Source organism: Arachis ipaensis, chromosome B7 (assembly GCF_059453495.1).
Source record: "Arachis ipaensis isolate K30076 ecotype BB chromosome B7, ASM5945349v1, whole genome shotgun sequence".
Lineage (NCBI taxonomy): Eukaryota > Viridiplantae > Streptophyta > Magnoliopsida > Fabales > Fabaceae > Arachis > Arachis ipaensis.
In genome coordinates, this window is record NC_142442.1 from 13,569,295 (window position 1) to 13,588,262 (window position 18,968).

General features: G+C 36.4%; 1 non-coding gene across 1 annotated transcript; it reads left to right on the forward strand.

Moving 5' to 3' along the window:
* Nucleotides 1-335: 335 nt before the first annotated feature.
* LOC148550376 (small nucleolar RNA R71) lies at nucleotides 336-443 on the forward strand. The gene has a single exon (XR_015893732.1). It is a non-coding gene; the product is annotated as a small nucleolar RNA R71 (small nucleolar RNA).
* The last annotated feature ends 18,525 nt before the right edge of the window (nucleotides 444-18,968 follow it).

An 18,968-nucleotide genomic window follows, 5' to 3' on the forward strand; every position in this document is an offset into this window, starting at 1 on the left:
TCAGAAGATGCCTCTTGAGTACTGTTGGATGCAGCTTGTATTCCATTCAGACTCTGAGAAATCATATTGACTTGCTGAGTTAATATTTTATTATGAGCCAATATGGCATTCAGAGTATCAATTTCAAGAACTCCCTTCTTCTGAGGCGTCCCATTACTCACAGGATTCCTCTCAGAGGTGTACATGAACTGGTTATTAGCAACCATGTCAATGAGTTCTTGAGCTTCTGCAGGCATTTTCTTTAGGTGAATAGATCCACCTGCAGAAGTATCCAATGACATCTTAGCTAATTCAGACAGACCATCATAGAATATATCCAGGATGGTCCATTCTGAAAGCATGTCAGAAGGATACTTTTTGGTCAGTTGCTTGTATCTCTCCCAAGCTTCATAGAGGGATTCACCTTCTTTCTGTCTGAAGGTTTGAACATCCACTCTAAGCTTACTAAGCTTTTGAGGAGGAAAGAACTTGGCTAAGAAAGCCGTGACCAGCTTATCCCAAGAGTTCAGGCTATCTTTGGGTTGAGAATCCAACCACACTCTAGCTCTGTCTCTTACAGCAAAGGGGAAAAGCATGAGCCTGTAGACTTCAGGATCTACTCCATTAGTCTTAACAGTATCACAGATCTGCAAAAATTCAGTTAAGAACTGAAAAGGATCTTCAGATGGAAGTCCATGAAACTTGCAGTTCTGCTGCATCAGAGAAACTAATTGAGGTTTCAGCTCAAAATTGTTTGCTCCAATGGTAGGGATGGAGATGCTTCTTCCATGTAAATTGGAATTAGGTGCAGTAAAGTCACCAAGCATCCTCCTTGCATTATTATTATTTTCGGCTGCCATCTCCTCTTCCTGTTCGAAAATTTCTGAAAGGTGCTTGCTGGATTGTTGTAATTTAGCTTCTCTTAGTTTCCTCTTCAGAGTCCTTTCAGGTTCTGGATATGCTTCAACAAGAATATTCTTGTCCTTGCTCCTGCTCATATGAAAAAGAGGGAACAGAAAAATAATAATAATAGGGATCCTTTTTACCCAAGTATAGAGGTTCCCTTATGTGAGTAGAAGAAAAGAAGAAGAGAAAGTCTGAACTCAGAGAGAGGGAGAGAGTTCGGATTTTTGGTGAGTGAGGAAGAGATGTTAGTAAATAAATAAATAAATAGAAGGAGATGAGAGAGAGAGAGAATTTTCGAAAATTATTTTTGAAAAAGAGTTAGTGATTTTCGAAAATTATTTTTGAAAAATGTTAGTAATTTTCGAAAATTAAAATCAAAAATTAAAATAATTAGTTAATTAAAAAGAATTTTTGAAAAAGAGGGAGATATTTTCGAAAATTAGAGAGAGAGAGTTAGTTAGGTAGTTTTGAAAAAGATAAGAAACAAACAAAAAGTTAGTTAGTTAGTTGAAACAAATTTTGAAAATCAAATTTTGAAAAGATAAGAAGATAAGAAGTTAGAAAATATATCTTAAAATCAAATTTTTAGAAAAGATAAGATAAGAAGATATTTTTGAAAAGATATGATTGAAATTAGTTTTTGAAAAAGATTTGATTTTTAAAATCACAATTAATGATTTGATTCACAAGAAATCACAAGATATGATTCTAGAACTTAAAGTTTGAATCTTTCTTAACAAGTAAGTAACAAACTTGAAATTTTTGAATCAAAACATTAATTGATGATGTTATTTTCAAAAATTATGTGATAAAGATAAGAAAAAAAATATTTTTGAAAAATATTTTTAAAATTTTCGAAAATAATTAAGAAAAATGAAAAAGATTTGATTTTTGAAAAAGATAAGATTTTTAAATTGAAAATTTGATTTGACTCATGAGAAACAACTAAATTTTAAAAAGTTTTGAAAAAGTCAACTCAAATTTTTGAAATTTTAAGAGAGAAAAAAGGGAAAGATATATTTTTTTTATTTTTGAATTTTTAATGATGAGAGGGAAAAACATGAAAATGATGCAATGCATAAAAATTTTGTATCAAAACAATGAATGCATGCAAGAATGCTATGAATGTCAAGATGAACACCAAGAACACTTTGAAGATCATGATGAACATCAAGAACTTATTTTTAAAAATTTTATATGCAAAGAAAACATGCAAGACACCAAACTTAGAAATCTTTCATGTTCAGACACTATGAATACAAAAATGCACATGAAAAATAAGAAAAGACACAAAACAAGAAAACATCAAGATCAAACAAGAAGACTTACCAAGAACAACTTGAAGATCATGAAGAACACCATGAATGCATGATTTTTTTTTTTCGAAAAATGCAAGATGAACATGCAATTGACACCAAACTTAAAAATTGACTCAAGACTCAAACAAGAAACATGAAATATTTTTTTTTAATTTTTATGATTTTATTAATTTTTTTTGTATTTTTATTTTATATTTTTCGAAAATAAGTGTGAAAAAGAAAAATAAGGATTCCAAAATTTTTAATATGAATTTCAGGAATCTTGCACTCTTATTCTAAAGCTCCAATTTGAGGGTTAGACATGGCGTAATAGCCAGTCAAGCTTTAGCATGTAAATCTTTTGGATATGGAACAGCAGCAGGTGGATTAGCAACAACTAGCTTGATCTTGATAATGTTGGGTTTGAAGCCCCAATCCAAATGAATTTAGACATGGCTTTACAGCCAGTCAGGCTTCAACATGTTTCATGAAACACTAGAATTCATTCTTAAAAAATTTTAGAATAATTTTCGAAAACAGATGAGAAAAAAAAAATTTTTTTGAAAGATTTTTGAAAATTTTTTTTTGAAAATAAAACAAAAAGAAAATTACCTAATCTGAGCAACAAGATGAACCGTCAGTTGTCCAAACTCAAACAATCCCCGGCAACAGCGCCAAAAACTTGGTGCATGAAATTGTGATCTCAGGCAACGGCGCCAAAAACTCTGTACGCACGTCTTAATAAATCATTTTTCATTCACAACTTCGATACAACTAACCAGCAAGTGCACTGGGTCGTCCAAGTAATAAAACCTTACGTGAGTAAGGGTCGATCCCACGGAGATTGTTGGTATGAAGCAAGCTATGGTCACCTTGTAAATCTCAGTCAGGCGGATATAAAATAGTTATGGAGTTTTCGAAAATACTAATAAATAAACAGAAACTAAAGATAGAAATACTTATGTATATCATTGGTGAGAATTTCAGATAAAGGTATAGAGATGCTTCCGTCCCTCTGAACTTCTGCTTTCCCGCTGTCTTCATCCAATCAGTCTTACTCATTTCCATGGCTGGCTTTATGTAAGGACATCACCGTTGTCAATGGCTACTTTTAATCCTCTCTGGAAAATGGTCCGATGCGCTGTCACTGCATGGCTAATCGTCTGGAGGCATCACCGTGGTCAATGGCTGCATCCTATCCTCTTGTGAAAATGGTCCAAATGCTCTGTCACAGCACGGCTAATCATCTGAGGTTCTCGATCATACTGGAATAGGATTCACCCTCCTTTTGCGTCTGTCATTACGCCCAGCACTCGCGAGTTTGAAGTTCGTCACAGTCATTCAATCCCAGAATCCTACTTGGAATACCACAGACAAGGTTTAGACTTTCCGGATTCTCATGAATGCCGCCATCAATCTAGCTTATACCACGAAGATTCTGATTAAGAGATCCAAGAGATAATCATTCAATCGAAGGTAGAACGGAAGTGGTTGTCAGGCACGCGTTCGTGGGGGAATGATGATGATTGTCACGTTCATCATATTCATGTTGAAGTGCGAATGAATATCTTAGAAGCGGAATAAGTTGAATTGAATAGAAAAATAGTAGTACTTTGCATTAATTCATGAGGAACAGCAGAGCTCCACACCTTAATCTATGGAGTGTAGAAACTCTACCGTTTGAAAATACATAAGTGAAAGGTACAGGCATGGCCGAATGGCCAGCCCCCATGATCTAAGAACCAGACGTCCAAAGATGTCAAATACAATAGTAAAAAGTCCTATTTATACTAAACTAGTTACTAGGGTTTACAGAAGTAAGTAATTGATGCATAAATCCACTTCCGGGACCCACTTGGTGTGTGCTTGGGCTGAGCTTGAATGTTACACGTGCAGAGGCTCTTTCTGGAGTTGAACGCCAGGTTGTAACGTATTTCTGGCGTTCAACTCTGGTTTGTGACGTGTTTCTGGCGTTTAACTCCAGACAACAGCGTAGAACTGGCATTCAACGCCCTTTTACGTCATCTAAACTCGGTCAAAGTATGAACTATTATATATTTCTGGAAAGCCCTAGATGTCTACTTTCCAACGCAATTGAAAGCGCGCCATTTTGAGTTCTGTAACTTCAGAAAATCCACTTTGAGTGCAGGGAGGTCAGAATCCAACAGCATGAGCAGTCCTTCTTCTAACTCTGAATCTGATTTTTGCTCAAGTCCCTCAATTTCAGCCAGAAAATACCTGAAATCACAGAAAAATACACAAACTCATAGTAAAGTCCAGAAATGTGAATTTAACATAAAAACTAATGAAAACATCCCTAAAAGTAACTAGATTCTACTAAAAACATACTAAAAACAATGCCAAAAAGCGTATAAATTATCCGCTCATCATGCAGTATAAAAATGAAGTTGAAATGGAAAATTAGATGAATGAGGAAGAGCCTCCACAACAAGTGGAGGGCATGAATGTCTAATTGGGGAGGCTTTCCTAACCCCCCCCCCACTTTAGTTGGGTAGATCTTTTGGATATTTTCCTATCTCTCCTAATCTTTTGGCTATTATGATCATCCTTGCTTGAAATATAAGGAGTGTTGCGAATAAGGCAACAATTCGCATACTCAAGGAACTAAAGAGACAGTATAAACCTAATTCGGCCCTCTTGTTTGAGACTAAATGCAGCGAAAATAAGGCTCAGGAAGTGATAAGAGAAATCGACTTCAAGTTCTCTTTCTTAGAAGAGGCAGTAGGATTTTGGGAGGGATTTGAATCCTTTGGAACCACCCTTCTCTAAATATCATGTTCTTGGAGACTCATCAACAATACATACACATGGACATCAAATACCAGGATAATATGCCCTGGAAGCTCACTGCAGTATATGCGAGACCACAAGAAGGAATAAAGAAAAATCTTTGGAAAAAGTTGAAATGCATTGCTGACAACACTGAAGATGCCTGGATGTTTTTGGGGGATTTTAATGATATAGCAGAGGAGAGCGAAAAGAAAGGGGGAGCAAGAGTCGATTAGCATGCTTGCCGCCACTTTAGTAACTGGATCAGTAGCTGCAAATCAGTAGATTTGGGATCTGTTGGCTCAAAATTCACTTAGAAAGGAGGCCAAAGAAGTGGTTTGGAAAGAGTTTTCAAAAGGCTTGATAGAGGATTAGCGAACGCAGAGTGAAAAAGGGAGTTCTCAGATGCTAGAATTGATATCCTGCCAAGGGTGAACTTAGATCACCATCATCTCCTTGCTAATTTGAGACTTGCCCGTGTAGATATTGGAGAAAAGCCATTCCGTTTTGAGGTAATGTGGAAAACACATTCCAATTTTAATGAATTCTTGAATACTACCTGAGAAAAACATGTTCCTATCCTACATGCCCTGAATACCCTGCCCATTAAACTAAAAAAATGGAATGTGGAGGTGTTTGGAAATATCTTTAGAAGGAAAAGAAGACTCTTAAACAGAATTAATGGCATACAAAGATCTTACTCTTGCGAAAAAAATCCTTTTTTGGAAGACCTCGAAAAGGAATTATCTCAGGAGTTAGAATAGATCTTTGATCAGGAGGAGCTCCTATCGTTGCAAAAGTCCAGGCAAAGGGGGATTATAGATGGTGATCGTAATACCCGATACTATCATACCAAAACAGCCATAAGGAGGAGAAAGAACAAAATTCTCAAACTACGTAATAGGGATGGAGTATGGTGTGAGGAGCAGGAAGAATTAAGGGACATGGCGATCAATTATTACAAGGAGCTGTACTGGGAAGATAAGCTAGAGAGTCATGACCTCAACTCAGAGACTACATATCCCCCAATAAATGAAGAAATGAGGAACAGTTTTCGGATCCCCCCCCCCACTCCGAAGGATATAAAAGAAGCTCTTTTCAGTATAGGCTCCTTGAAAGCGCCGAGGAAAGATGGGTACCCTGCCTTCTTCTTTAAGGAGAACTGGAGTATGATTCAGGAGTCTTTGTGTGAGTATATTGGTAAAGTGTGGAGGAATCCTAAGCAAATAGCAGAAATCAACCAAACACTTATTGTTCTGATACCTAAATCAAAATATCTTGAATTTATTTCCCACTTTAGACCCATTGCGTTATGCAATGTTGTCTACAAATGCATCTCTAAGATACTTGTATCCAAGCTCAAGCCCACTTTACACAACCGAATTGCCCCCAACCAATCTAGTTTTGTAGCAGGAAGAGTCATTCATGATAATATTATAATTGCAAAGGAGATGATGCTGAGCATGAAAAAAATAAAGGGGAGGAAACAATTTATGGCAGTGAAAATTGATTTTGAAAAAGCACATGACAGTCTGAAATGGAGTTTCATTGACAAATGCCTAGAAGAATTTGGAATAGACAGTACTTTCAGACAACTTATCATGGCTTGTGTGAAATCAGTTTCTTTCAAAATTCTTTGGAATGGAACCAAAACAGAGCAACTGACCCAACTAGGGGAATAAGACAGGGGGACCCTTTGTCCCCCTACCTTTTTGTTATTGCTATGGACAAGCTTTCGCAAATTATAGAAGAAGAGGTTGAGAAGGATAGCTGGATACCTATGAAGGCTGGAAGAGAACGACCAAACATCTCTCACCTTCTTTTTGCTGATGACTTGTTGTTATTCGCAGAAGCATCGGAGAACCAAATTGAAGGGATTCTACAATTACTCAGAAGGTTTGAAGAAGCCTCGGGTTTCAAAGTTAGCCCGAAAAAAACTTCTATTATTTTCTCAAGAAGGGTGGATCAAGGCACAAAGATGAATATAATCAGCAGATGTGGATACAAAGAAGCGCCAAACCTTGGTAAATACCTAGGGGCAATGATTACTAATAATAAGAAGCGCAATGACAATTTTAAAGGAACAATTGATAGAGTTAAAGCTAAGTTGGGGGGATGGAAGACAAATTGCCTTTCTCTTGCAGGTAGAATCACCCTCTCCCAAGCAGTGATAAGCCCAATACTGAATTTTGACATTATGCACACACAAATCCCTAGAGGCATCTGAAAAGAGGTGGAAAGACTACAACAAAATTTTATTTGGGGTGACAAGCCAAAAACGAAGAAATTTCATGCAGCGAGTTGGGACCTGATATGCACTCCGAAGAAAAATGGAGGGCTAGGATTCAGACATCTGAGCAAAATGAATGAAGCATTCTTATTAAAAATTCTTTGGAGAATGGTTAACGAAAAAGAGTCGCTCTGGGAACAAGTTTTGTACAATAAGTATGGCAGAGGGCAGGATTTACAAAAAAGTCTAATATGCAAGTCCACAGATTCAACTTTATGGAAAAGTCTAACAAAAATGTGGGATGTGACAAATCTAGACATGGTAGTAATAGAGGCTACAAATCAGACAGGAGAATGGAATATGAATTGGCTCCATAGACACCTACCTGAAGAAACCATTAATCATATTCAAGCTATACATCCACCAAATGAAGATCTAGGAGAGGATAAGGCATTATGAAACCTTACACAGTACGGACAATTCACTATAGCAAGTGCTTATAACGCTCTAACAAATAGTTGGAGTGTCCAAAATCGTCTATGGGATATTGTTTGGAAATGAAAAGGTCCACAGAAAATAAAAGTGTTCGTGTGGCTTACCTTTCACAAGTTGATGACCTCCGAAAGGTGAAGCAGGATTCTAGGGACGAGTGCTGAGTGCCACAGATGCAAAGGAGTGCCAGAATCCCAGATCCATGTGCTAAGAGATTGCCCAGTTGCTTCTCGTACCTGGATGCACTTAATAAGTCCACATCATATACAAAATTTTTTTAGAGCTCCCTTCGAGTTGTGGTTGAGATGGAACCTCACATCCAAACTGGGCCGCGACCCTGAAGACTCATGGATAACCCTCTTCATGGTGACTTGTTGGCAAATATGGCGCTGGCAGAATAAAGAGATTTTTTATCCCCAGTTCAAGAGACCGAATGAAGCGAAAAACATAATACTTAATCTAGTAAATGAGATTGAAACAACGTTCCCGAAGGAAGCAATTTTCACACAGGAGAGGAAAAGAATTGAAGTGCAAGTGGCGTGGAAACCTCCAATGAAAAATTGGGTTAAAGTGAATACGGATGGGGCCTCGAGAGGGAACCCAGGACAAGCAGGATGTGGGGGTATGGTGAGAAATGAATTGGGGAGATGGGTGGCTGGTTTTATAGCAAATCTAGGTAACTGTACTACTTTCCAGGCAGAGATTTGAGGAATATATATTATGCGTTAACTACCACATGGGAGTTGGGATTAAGAAAAGTTATAGTTGAGACAGACTCCAAAACTGTATATGAGATCATGATCCGAGAAGATAGAAATAAACACCCAAATTCAGTGATTAGAAAGATAAATAATTGGGTGAAAAGGCAATGGAAAATGAAATTCAAGCACATTTTAAGAGAAGGAAACATAGTAGTTGATTGGCTTGCAAAGAAGAGTTTGAAAACTGATCCAGGATATCACTTCATAGAGACACCACCTACAGAGATAAGAAACCTTTTGTCTGACGATTGCAGAGGGGTTGCTATACCCCGCTCAGTGTCCACTTTGTAGTTTTTGAGCTTCTGTTTTTTTTTTGGGCTAAAAAGCCCCGCTTTTGAATAAAAAAATTCATAATTTTTTTTAATTTAGGTATAAAAATATTTTATTAGAGAAAATAATTACCAGTTCAGTTGTTTATACTGCAGTGCTTTATTTATTTATTTTAAATTAAATTTTAAATTATTCTAACATATTAGTGAAAATAATTTTTTTGTCTTGGGCTAAGCCCAAAAAACCCTACCCGAATCCTAATCCCAACCCCCTGACCCAAAACCCTTTCCCATCGTTTCTATCACAAAAAACTCACGCCAAGAGTTGTGCTTCCATGACTGCCACAAGCTGAACATGATAGCTCCTTCTTCCAATTGATCATCGATTCTGGATCAAAATATGATGCGGCTGAACTGGCTCGAGAAGGTCTCTCCGCTGGTATCACCTCCGCAAGAAGTTCTATCGCAGAGGATGAAGAATGACGCCTCCATTCACTGCCATGCTTCGCCGGCAATCTCCTTTAATTCTCTTCCATCCAAAACTTCATATCCATCCTATTTTCCATTTCGATCTTTGCCTGGACCATCACGTGCTATTGCAGTTCAAGCACGGTATCCATTGCCACCTCCAAAGCTCCCTTCCGCATGCCGCATGCCGTCTCTGAACCTCCGTTCCACGTATTGCTCCTCCTTCCAAGGCATTTGCCTTTTTTTCCCTTTTTTTTGGTCAGCTTTTTTTTTTGTCAGCCTTCTTTTTTTTTCCTTCAACTTCCATTTCGTTCTCCTTTGACTGTTATAAGAAACAGAAAAATCCCATGAACCCTAAATAAGTCCAAACAATTAAGAAACCCAAACAATTTCAGCCCACTTCCCAAAAATCCCATAATCGCACACTCACATTAACTTTCTTAATGTAAACAGCCGATACACTCTGATAACCATCTGCTACAACCTGCGCTGCCAGGCTTTTAAGTGCGCAGTCCACAGAAGAACGAAGCCAGGAGTCGCAACATGCTCCATGCCACAGCGGATCCATACGTATGGATGTTTGTTCTAGTCCATACCAGAGAATTTGCCTTTAAATTTATCATTTACATGTCTCTTTTCGTATTTATTCACGGTCAGAATATCCATATCAAGTAAAACTCGGTGACTAATTCCTCAGTGGACTTATAAATACTTTTAGATAAAAAAAAAAAAGAGAAATAGATCTTTAAGATGCGTTTGGTTTGTATTTTTATTTTTTATTTTAATTTTTAGTATTTTCTGTTTTTTGGATTTTATAAAAGAAAAAGTGAAAATAGGAAGTGAAAACAAAAAATATGATTTTATTGTTTTCACCATTTTCACCTTTTTTTTTACAAAATAATAAAAAAAAAACAAAAAACACTGAAAATAAAAACGCAAACCAAACACATCATAACTTTTAAATTCGAAAATACTGAAAATGATTTTTTGTTTATTAACAAAAAGCCCTGTATATCCTGCTCCTCGATATCCCAATTTTAAATCCCATCCATAAAAGTTATCAAAGATTGTATTGTTTAAAAGCCTTCCCAAATATTTTCTTAGGAGTTATTTTTGGTTCTGGTTCACCATTTCTTTTGAAAATTGCAGCTCATACTATACAAAATTCTTATTTCTAATGTCAATTTTTCAAAATGGTGGAGATTATAAAAAATAGTAAAGTGAGAAAAAAATTTTACATTGAAATGTAAGAAAAAATTAGAGGACTTGTTACCGATGATTTTGTGATTCGCAACAATAAATTTCTGTTATAAATGAAGGTATATCAATAAAGATTTGAGTATGATAGATAATTAAAAAATATATATTAATAAAAAAGAAATAAATTAAAAAATAATCTAAAAATATATTTATCTCAAAATTATAAAAACAAAATAAAAATATACACATACACACTGACACAAGATGTACATAAATATATAGTTAGTTAGTTTGTTAAGACACTAATAATAAGATATAAACATATTTGTCATTAAGAATTCATTGGAGAATAAAGTTGATGATAGGGGTAATGAGATGAGAAAGTGAAATTTTTGAAGGGATAAAATCGTAATAAAAATCTATATCTTATATCTAATATTTGTATCTCAGCTTTTTTATAAAACACTATGTACATATATTTTGTGTATCATTGTATGTTAGTGTATTTTCTCAAAAAATTTATGTCTCATTAAACAAATAGTAAATATATATCATCATGTCTATTTTTTGATGGGCATATAGACAAAAACTTAACACAACATTAAATAACGACAAGTAACATAAATCTTTTAATATATGGCATTATCTAACTGATAAAAACGATTTCATTTATTATTGTATCTTTTAGAAATCAATTTGAGGCGTTTGATCTTTTGATAACTAATTTAACCGTTAATTCTAATTAACTTTTACAATTATGTACATGAATGAACGTATAAAATTAAAACATTTCACAGGTTCCTTGAATGTTGAATGGTATTATAATTATTTTAAAAGACAATATTTTGTACTGACAAGTACAACAGAATAGAATATGTGAAATTATTTTTTGGTAAACTTTGTTAGAATATGTGAATTTTGGAGAATTGCTAGTGATAATGTCCAATTTTCTTTTAGCTTCATATAGCATGGGCCCTTCCCTCATCACTTTCCTTGTGGATCAATGGGGATTCTTAGGGTTTCACCATTTTGGGCCTTTGATCAGTATTGTATAACTGCCTTAACTAAATGGGCCCATCTATATTGATTTCACTGACCAAAAATAACAAGAAAAACTTGTTTTCTCCAACTAGTCAACTACTGTTTATTTATTATTTTATTTATTCAGCAGAGAATTCACAGGGACCTATGGTTAAATACTTAAATTCGTGTTACTCCCCTCTCTAATTATCAAATTGCAAATTGATAAGGTGTACCACCATATCTTTCACTTACAATGATTAAATAAACAATAATTACATGCATTCAGAAGGATAATTTTGTATTTTTGTTTCTCTGGTTATACATTTAATATGTTATCAAAATCAACTTATTATTTTTCTTTTCAATCTATTTTATTTTGAAATAGATGGTGGAAATTTTTTTCCCTTTTAACTACAATACAGGTACGGTAGAATAAACTCGTAACTTTTCAATGACGACATATATTTAGTATAAAAATTATAATGATAAAATATCATAATCAAAATATCAAATAAATTATATTTTTTGTCATTAATTTTTGTATTTTTTTTCTAAAAATACTTTTAATATTTAATTTTATTCTATTTCGTTCCTAATATTTTTTATTCATTTAATTTTAACTCTAACGTTTTTTATTTGTCTTAAAACAACTTTTAAAAGTTTTTAATTTTGTCCCTAAAATTTTATATAGAATAAATATTTAAGAATATTTTGATACAAATAAAAAACATTAAAAATAAAATTAAATAAAACTAAACGTTAAGAATATTTAAAAAAAATCGTAAATATTAAGAATAAAAAATATCTTTTATCTTTAAATATATAACAGAAAAAGAAGAAGAAATAAAATGCAAGGCAAAAGAGTACAGAAAGATCTTTTGAAAATTCGTTGGGCCATGAGATTAGGTAGTTAAAACAGGTTGGTTGATCTTCATCATTAACCCTTTTACTTAGAGCAATGTGGAAGCTAAGGACTAGCTAGGGGTCCCCATGAATCATTGAAACGAAGCTTTGGGTTCAAAAAGCTTGTGGCCATGGTAGTAGTGCATGGAAAAACTGAAAACAAGTTATATTATGAAGAAAAATAAAAGAAAATTAGTTTTGCTTGGTCAAGTATTTTAGTTTATTTTTAAATAACTGTTAAAAGTTCGAATTTTATCTTATATATATAATAAGTTAATAATTTATTAGTTAATGACAAATTTTTAAGTAAAGTTTCGATTCGATAAATTAGTCATTAGTTTAATAAAGCAGAGGATTTCATAAGAAATTAAATTAAAATAAATAAATAAATAAAAGGTCGGAAGATATGATTCGCTCACAATCTACCAAATTAAATTGCTTGCTTAGTAGGGAAACTTTAGGATATTTATTTTTGCATAGGGATTGCGTAAAGCTGAATAGAGCCTGCCCTGAATTTGAGTAATTATTTGTTTGATTTAAAAAGAAGAGGCATGACATGTTAAAGGGTCCAAATGGTCCTTCTTTAATTTGTCCTCTAAAGATTAGGCAAGTTTTCAATAAGAGCATGAACATTTGCATCAACATATCGGGCATCATATTATAGTACTAATTATTATTATTATTATTATTATTATTATTATTATTATTATTTCAAAGTCCATATACGTGGCAATATATTAATTTTTTACTACCTAATTGGCCCTCCTTTTGTCACAGGACATTAATTATTTTCGTTAGTGTGGCCATGATTTTGTTCACAATGTTTAGATTAAATCAAACTAATTAGTGATAGTATATTAGTAATAGATGTTAGTAAGTATTATAACACTAAATTAAAGCACTTAGGTACCTAATTATCCGGTTTAGTTAGGTTGATCTGTTTTTTTTGTTGTGACTGAAATAAATTAAACAAAGAAAAACAAAATAAACAAAACAAGGAACTGCCTAAATAGAGGGACAGTCCCGTTCAAGACTACTCTTAAACTCCTTCCAAGGTGAAAGAAGCTCCACATGCGAAAGTTGTAACTTCATCGCCATCTTTGCCATAGTATCTGCCACCGTGTTTGTATCTCTCATAATCAAACGAAAGTCAACTCGCCAATTCCAATGCATGATATCTCTTATTTTGAGCACCAGTGGATTAATAAACCCAAAACCATCTTGAGTAACAAGATTAAATGCTTCCACACAATCCGTCTCACAAATAACATCTCGTTGACCCACATCCCAAGCTAAGAGATATCCTCTCCAAATAGCAAACAATTCTCCTTGAAGAATACTATTACTCTCAATCATTCCCAAACACCCCCTTTGCCAGCTCCCATTACAATCTCTAATAACACAAGCAAAACCAACACTATCACCCGAACCAAAATAACTAGCATCACAATTAATCTTAAAAGTACCAATAGATGGGGATTCCAAAAACCATTTAGAGTAGAGGGAATGGACATACGTTGTAATTCAAAAATATTCCTAAGCTCCTTTTCTGAAGTTAATGCCAGACAAATCACTTTTTTCGGAGGCCAAGTTTCATGGGGATTAAAGAGGTCATTATTCCTTGCTCGCCATATCCACCAAAGTCCCGAAAAGAACTTGAACGGATGCTCTCTGCTATGATACAAGAACCAGTTCTTCAAATCCAAAGGATGACAAAAAATATCCAACCTATGCCAGACAAGCTGAGCTTTTGGACAATCTCGAATACAATGTAAAACCGATTCCTAGCTAGAAAGACATCTTGGACACCTATCCGATGATGACATCCCTCTTCTAAAGCGAAAACTTGCAATATGAAGAGCCTCCTTAAGACACAACCAAGCCAAAAACTTATGCTTTTCCGGAACAAGCTGACGCCAAAGCCAAAGCCAATTCTCCCGCTCCTCCCAACTAAACAGCTGCTTACACAACCACAAGTAACCATTGCGTGAGTCATAGATTTTGGCAGCAGACCCACTCCAATACCAACCCACTTCCGGACCTGCTTGTTCATCTGGATTGTAAGAGAGAATATTATCTTTCAAATTTTGAGATAAAGGAGAATAAAGAGTATCCAAATGCCACCTACCAACCGACCAAATATCCTGTATCCGGAGATTCGAATCAGAAATGTGAACATAATCCATCTCATTAGATAACCGTCCTTTTCTCCTCCAACTAGAAAACCAAAAATTCTGGTTCAAATCTCCAATACACCAAGCAAACCCATCCTTCAACACTTCCCAAGCCTTGCAAAGACACCTCCAAATGGGAGAGTCCTTGTTCTTAGGATAACTAAAACAGTCATATAGAGATGATCGGTATTTGGCATCCAACAATTGGACCCATAGCTTGTTTGGCTGCTGGAAAAAAGTCTAAACTAGCTTCCCAAGAAGAGCAATATTTACACAATAAGGATCTCTAATCCCCAAACCTCCATATTTTTTTGGAGTAACCAGTACCTTCCAACTAACAAGATTCAATCATCTTCCATCAACTTGTCCTTTCCAAAGAAAATTCCTCATCATAGACTCCAATTTACTAATGATTCCTTTGGGAAAAATAGAGACCTGCATCTGGTACGTGGGAATAGCAGCAGCAACAGAATTAACCAAGCAGAGCCTACCAGCCCGATTGAGTAAACTTCCTTTTCAGCTTGCTAGCCTACTCCGAATCTTATCCAGGACATCATTAAAAGCTGAACGAGTCACCCTAGAATGGCTAAGGGTAACTCCAAGATACTTGCCCAAGTCCTGAATAAATCTGATAGAGGATACCCCAGTAAAAATCTCTTTCCTTGTTGCAGAGACATTCTTGGAGCAAAGCGCTTTAGACTTCTCGACATTAATCTTCATCCCAGATGCTTTGCAAAAAGTCTCTAAAACCAACATCACATTTTGCACTTGTCTCTTTGTAGCTTTACAGAACAGAAGCAAGTCATCCGCAAACATTAAGTGGGATATTCTTGGTCTCCCTCTAGAAATAGCAACCGGCTCCCACAAGCCCAAATCAACCTGATGACTAATAAAGCATGCCAATCGCTCCATACACAACACAAAAAGATAGGGTGACATAGGGTCTCCTTGTCTAAGACCTCGGCTAGGAGTAAAGCCATTCAGACGACTCCCATTCCAAAGAATAGATAAGGAAGAAGCAGTGACACAATTCATAATCAAATTAAGTGTAGGAATAGGAAAACCAAAGCTTTTAAGGGTATGAGCTAAAAACCTCCAGTCAACTCTGTCATAAGCTTTCTCCAGATCAATCTTAAAGGCCAGTGTGCCTTTCTTTGATTTAGTCTTCTTCATAAAGTGGAGGACTTCTTGAGCAATAATGATGTTGTCAGGAGTTTCTCGTCCCGGAATAAATCCTCCTTGAAGCGGGCCAACAATCTCCGCAAGATGAGGACGAAGCCTATTAACAAGGACCTTCGTGATGATCTTGTAAACTACATTGCAGAGACTAATCGGCCTGAAATCTTTCATAGATACCGGTGATTCAACCTTTGGAATGAGAACCAGTAAAGTCTCCAACATTCTCGGATCAAGAGGAACACCAGAGAATGTCTGCTTAACCATCTTCCAAACATCAAGACCAATGATCTCCCAATATTCTTTGAAGAAGAAAGCTTGAAACCCATCAGGACCCGGAGCTTTAAAAGAGTTCATGTGAAAAACAGCTGCTTTGACTTCCTCCATAGTAACTGGTGCCGTAAGGTTATTGCAAGCTTCCTCATTCAGAGAAGGAAGAGGCACATCACCAAGGCAACCCAAATCAACATCATCCAAATGACAGAATAAGCTTTTATAGAAAGACTCTGCTTCTTGACTCAGAACCTCTGGATCAGTTTCCCATACTCCATCCTTGAGAAAAAGGCCATGAATCTTATTATGCTTCCTTCGCGCAAGAGTTTGAATATGAAAGAATCTTGTATTCCTATCCCCGAACCTTACCCACTGCTCTCTGGACTTTTGGAACCATAGGAGCTCTTCTTGCACTAGAGTATTATTATAATCATCAAGCAACTGTTACTCTTTCTGACGCAAATAAATACTATCCACCACTTCCAAACGCTTTTGTAAATAATTAATCTGCTGCTCTAATTCACATTTCTTAACAAAAATGTTACCAAATACCTTCGAGTTAAACTCTAGTGAATTCTTCTGTACTTCCGAAAGCTTGCCATGAATTCCTCTATTACCAAACCACCATGACTGGTTCACAATATCCCTATACCCAGGATGAGTATCCCAAGTAGCAACAAATCGGAAAGGTCGATTCTCTTTAGGCTGAGGACGACCTTTACAACGCACCAGAATAGGGCAATGATCAGACTGAAGCCTATTTAAAACTTCTGCACAAGCCTCTAGAAAGATAGATAACCAATTACTATTTATACAGACTCGATCAAGCTTTTTTGCCACGTCAACATAATTTTTCACCCTCCTGTACCAAGAAAACCGCCTCCTAATAGTCTTCAGATCAAACAAACCACTATCCCCTAATGAAGTAGCAAACATGTTGGCTCTTTGATGAGAGAATTGACAGCCCTTAGATTCATGAGAAAATTTGACTTCATTAAAATCACCAAGAACAATCCAAGGTCCTTGAAAAACCATGGATTGTGCAACAAGATAATCCCAAAGGAGAACCCTTTTATTAAATTGAGGACTGCCATAAATACCACTACACCTCCAAATTAAATTATCAAAGTGAACCTCAACAGTAACACCCTGATCAAAAGCATCAATGAACTTACAACAAACACCCTTCATAGAGGATAGAAACCAAATACCTCCCTTATGCCCCTCTGTTTCTACTATACCAACAGAGTGATACCCCAACCTTTCCCAAAATAATTTTAAATGCTGAAAAGGGGAGTGAGTTTCAACCACAATAAAGAAAACATGTCTAAATTTCCTAACAAGTTCCTTACAATGCACCCGGGCTAACTTATTAGAAGCACCCCTAATATTCCAAACAATCATATTTAAACTATCCATAAATAATAGGGACAGAATAAATAAGAACATAAACTCTAAACAGAATCACCAACCTCAATAGGTGGTTTGTCCTGCGGTACTGGCACACTCTGATCCTCAATAATTGCCACCTTTGGACCTCCTGACACTGCACCTGCCATGCTTCCATCTACTAAGGTTTTCTTCGTTGTGCCACCATTTTTATCAACTGGCGAGTTCTGCAAGGAGGAAGGCCGAGGACGCTTCCTTAGAGAGATTCCACGACGTGCAGGAGTTCTGCGCGATGGAGATGGCGCAATTTCATGTTTTTCTCGCTTTCCCATCCTAATGCCAATTGATTTGCCTCCATCACCATGAAAATTAGGCCTTGGAACCCTTCTCGAACCAAACTTGTGCTGCTTTCCATCTTGGTCCTTCAAACCTGATGACTGGCCCATTGTGAATTTTCCCTTACGCAGCACTTGTTGCCAGCCCTCTCCATCATCCATGCATGCCTCATTAACATGACCATCAGGCACGTGAGGAGCCAATGATTCCGTAACTACATCCTTTCCTTTAACAACTCCTAATTTCTCACCCAAATTACGAGGATTCTCACCCAAATCACGAGCTTCTGATTCAGCCTCTTGTTGAATCTCATGATTGTTGTGTGGCACTAATGTCGGGGCTTCATTATTTTTTTCATCACCAAAGGAATTTCCGTTTCCTTCCAAGGACTCCTTCTCCATGCACAACGATTTATCATGCCCATACCGTGCACAAGTAGTACAAATCAACTGTAAACTCTCGTACTCCACTTCATAAGTCACACCCTCTACTATAATATGTTTGATTATAGGCAACTCAAGATTAATTTGAACACAAGCTCGGGCATATTTTCCTCTTTCTGCAAGCTTAGTAGCCAAATCTACTTTCACCGGAATCCCTATTGCAGAAGCAATTCGCAGCATTGCTTGTTCCTGGTAGCACCAAATTGGAAGTCCCGAGACTCGAATCCATACCAGCGTTGATCCAAATAATTTTTCGCATGGCCTAAAATCCACATCCCATAGCTTTACTGCAACATAGTGACCGTCTATCAACCACGGGCCACCAAGAATGACTTTCTCACTATCCGCACCAATATCAAATTTAACAAAAAAAATATCCAAACCCCACATCTAACAAATCAAACCCTCCTTTGATGCGCCATACTATCCGAAGCTTATGCATGAGAGCCGTGTAGCCATAATGCTTATCCAGCACCTTGATCACGATGGCTTCCTTATGAGGTTCAGCTAGACAGCTCTTTGCCTCCTTGGTAAAACTGACACTTGGTGGACGAGAATCACCTTGCTTACCTGTCACTGTCGCGATACCATCCCCAGATAAAGACCCTACTAATGCAAAGGCCTTAGACTTTTTTGCACGAATGACTTTATCTCTAAAAGAGACCTTGGATGGCTTTTCTAACCCCTCTCGAGAAGAACCCTCCTTAACACCGGATACACATCCACCCACGCTCTCCCCCTTATCTCTTCCGATGGCATGGCCATCTTCCTCACCGTGTTTCACCTCAACCGCTCACCCCCGCTCTCTCCTTCTCTCATTCTCCTTGAGTACGTACTCTTTCTCTGTTAGGATTTTTT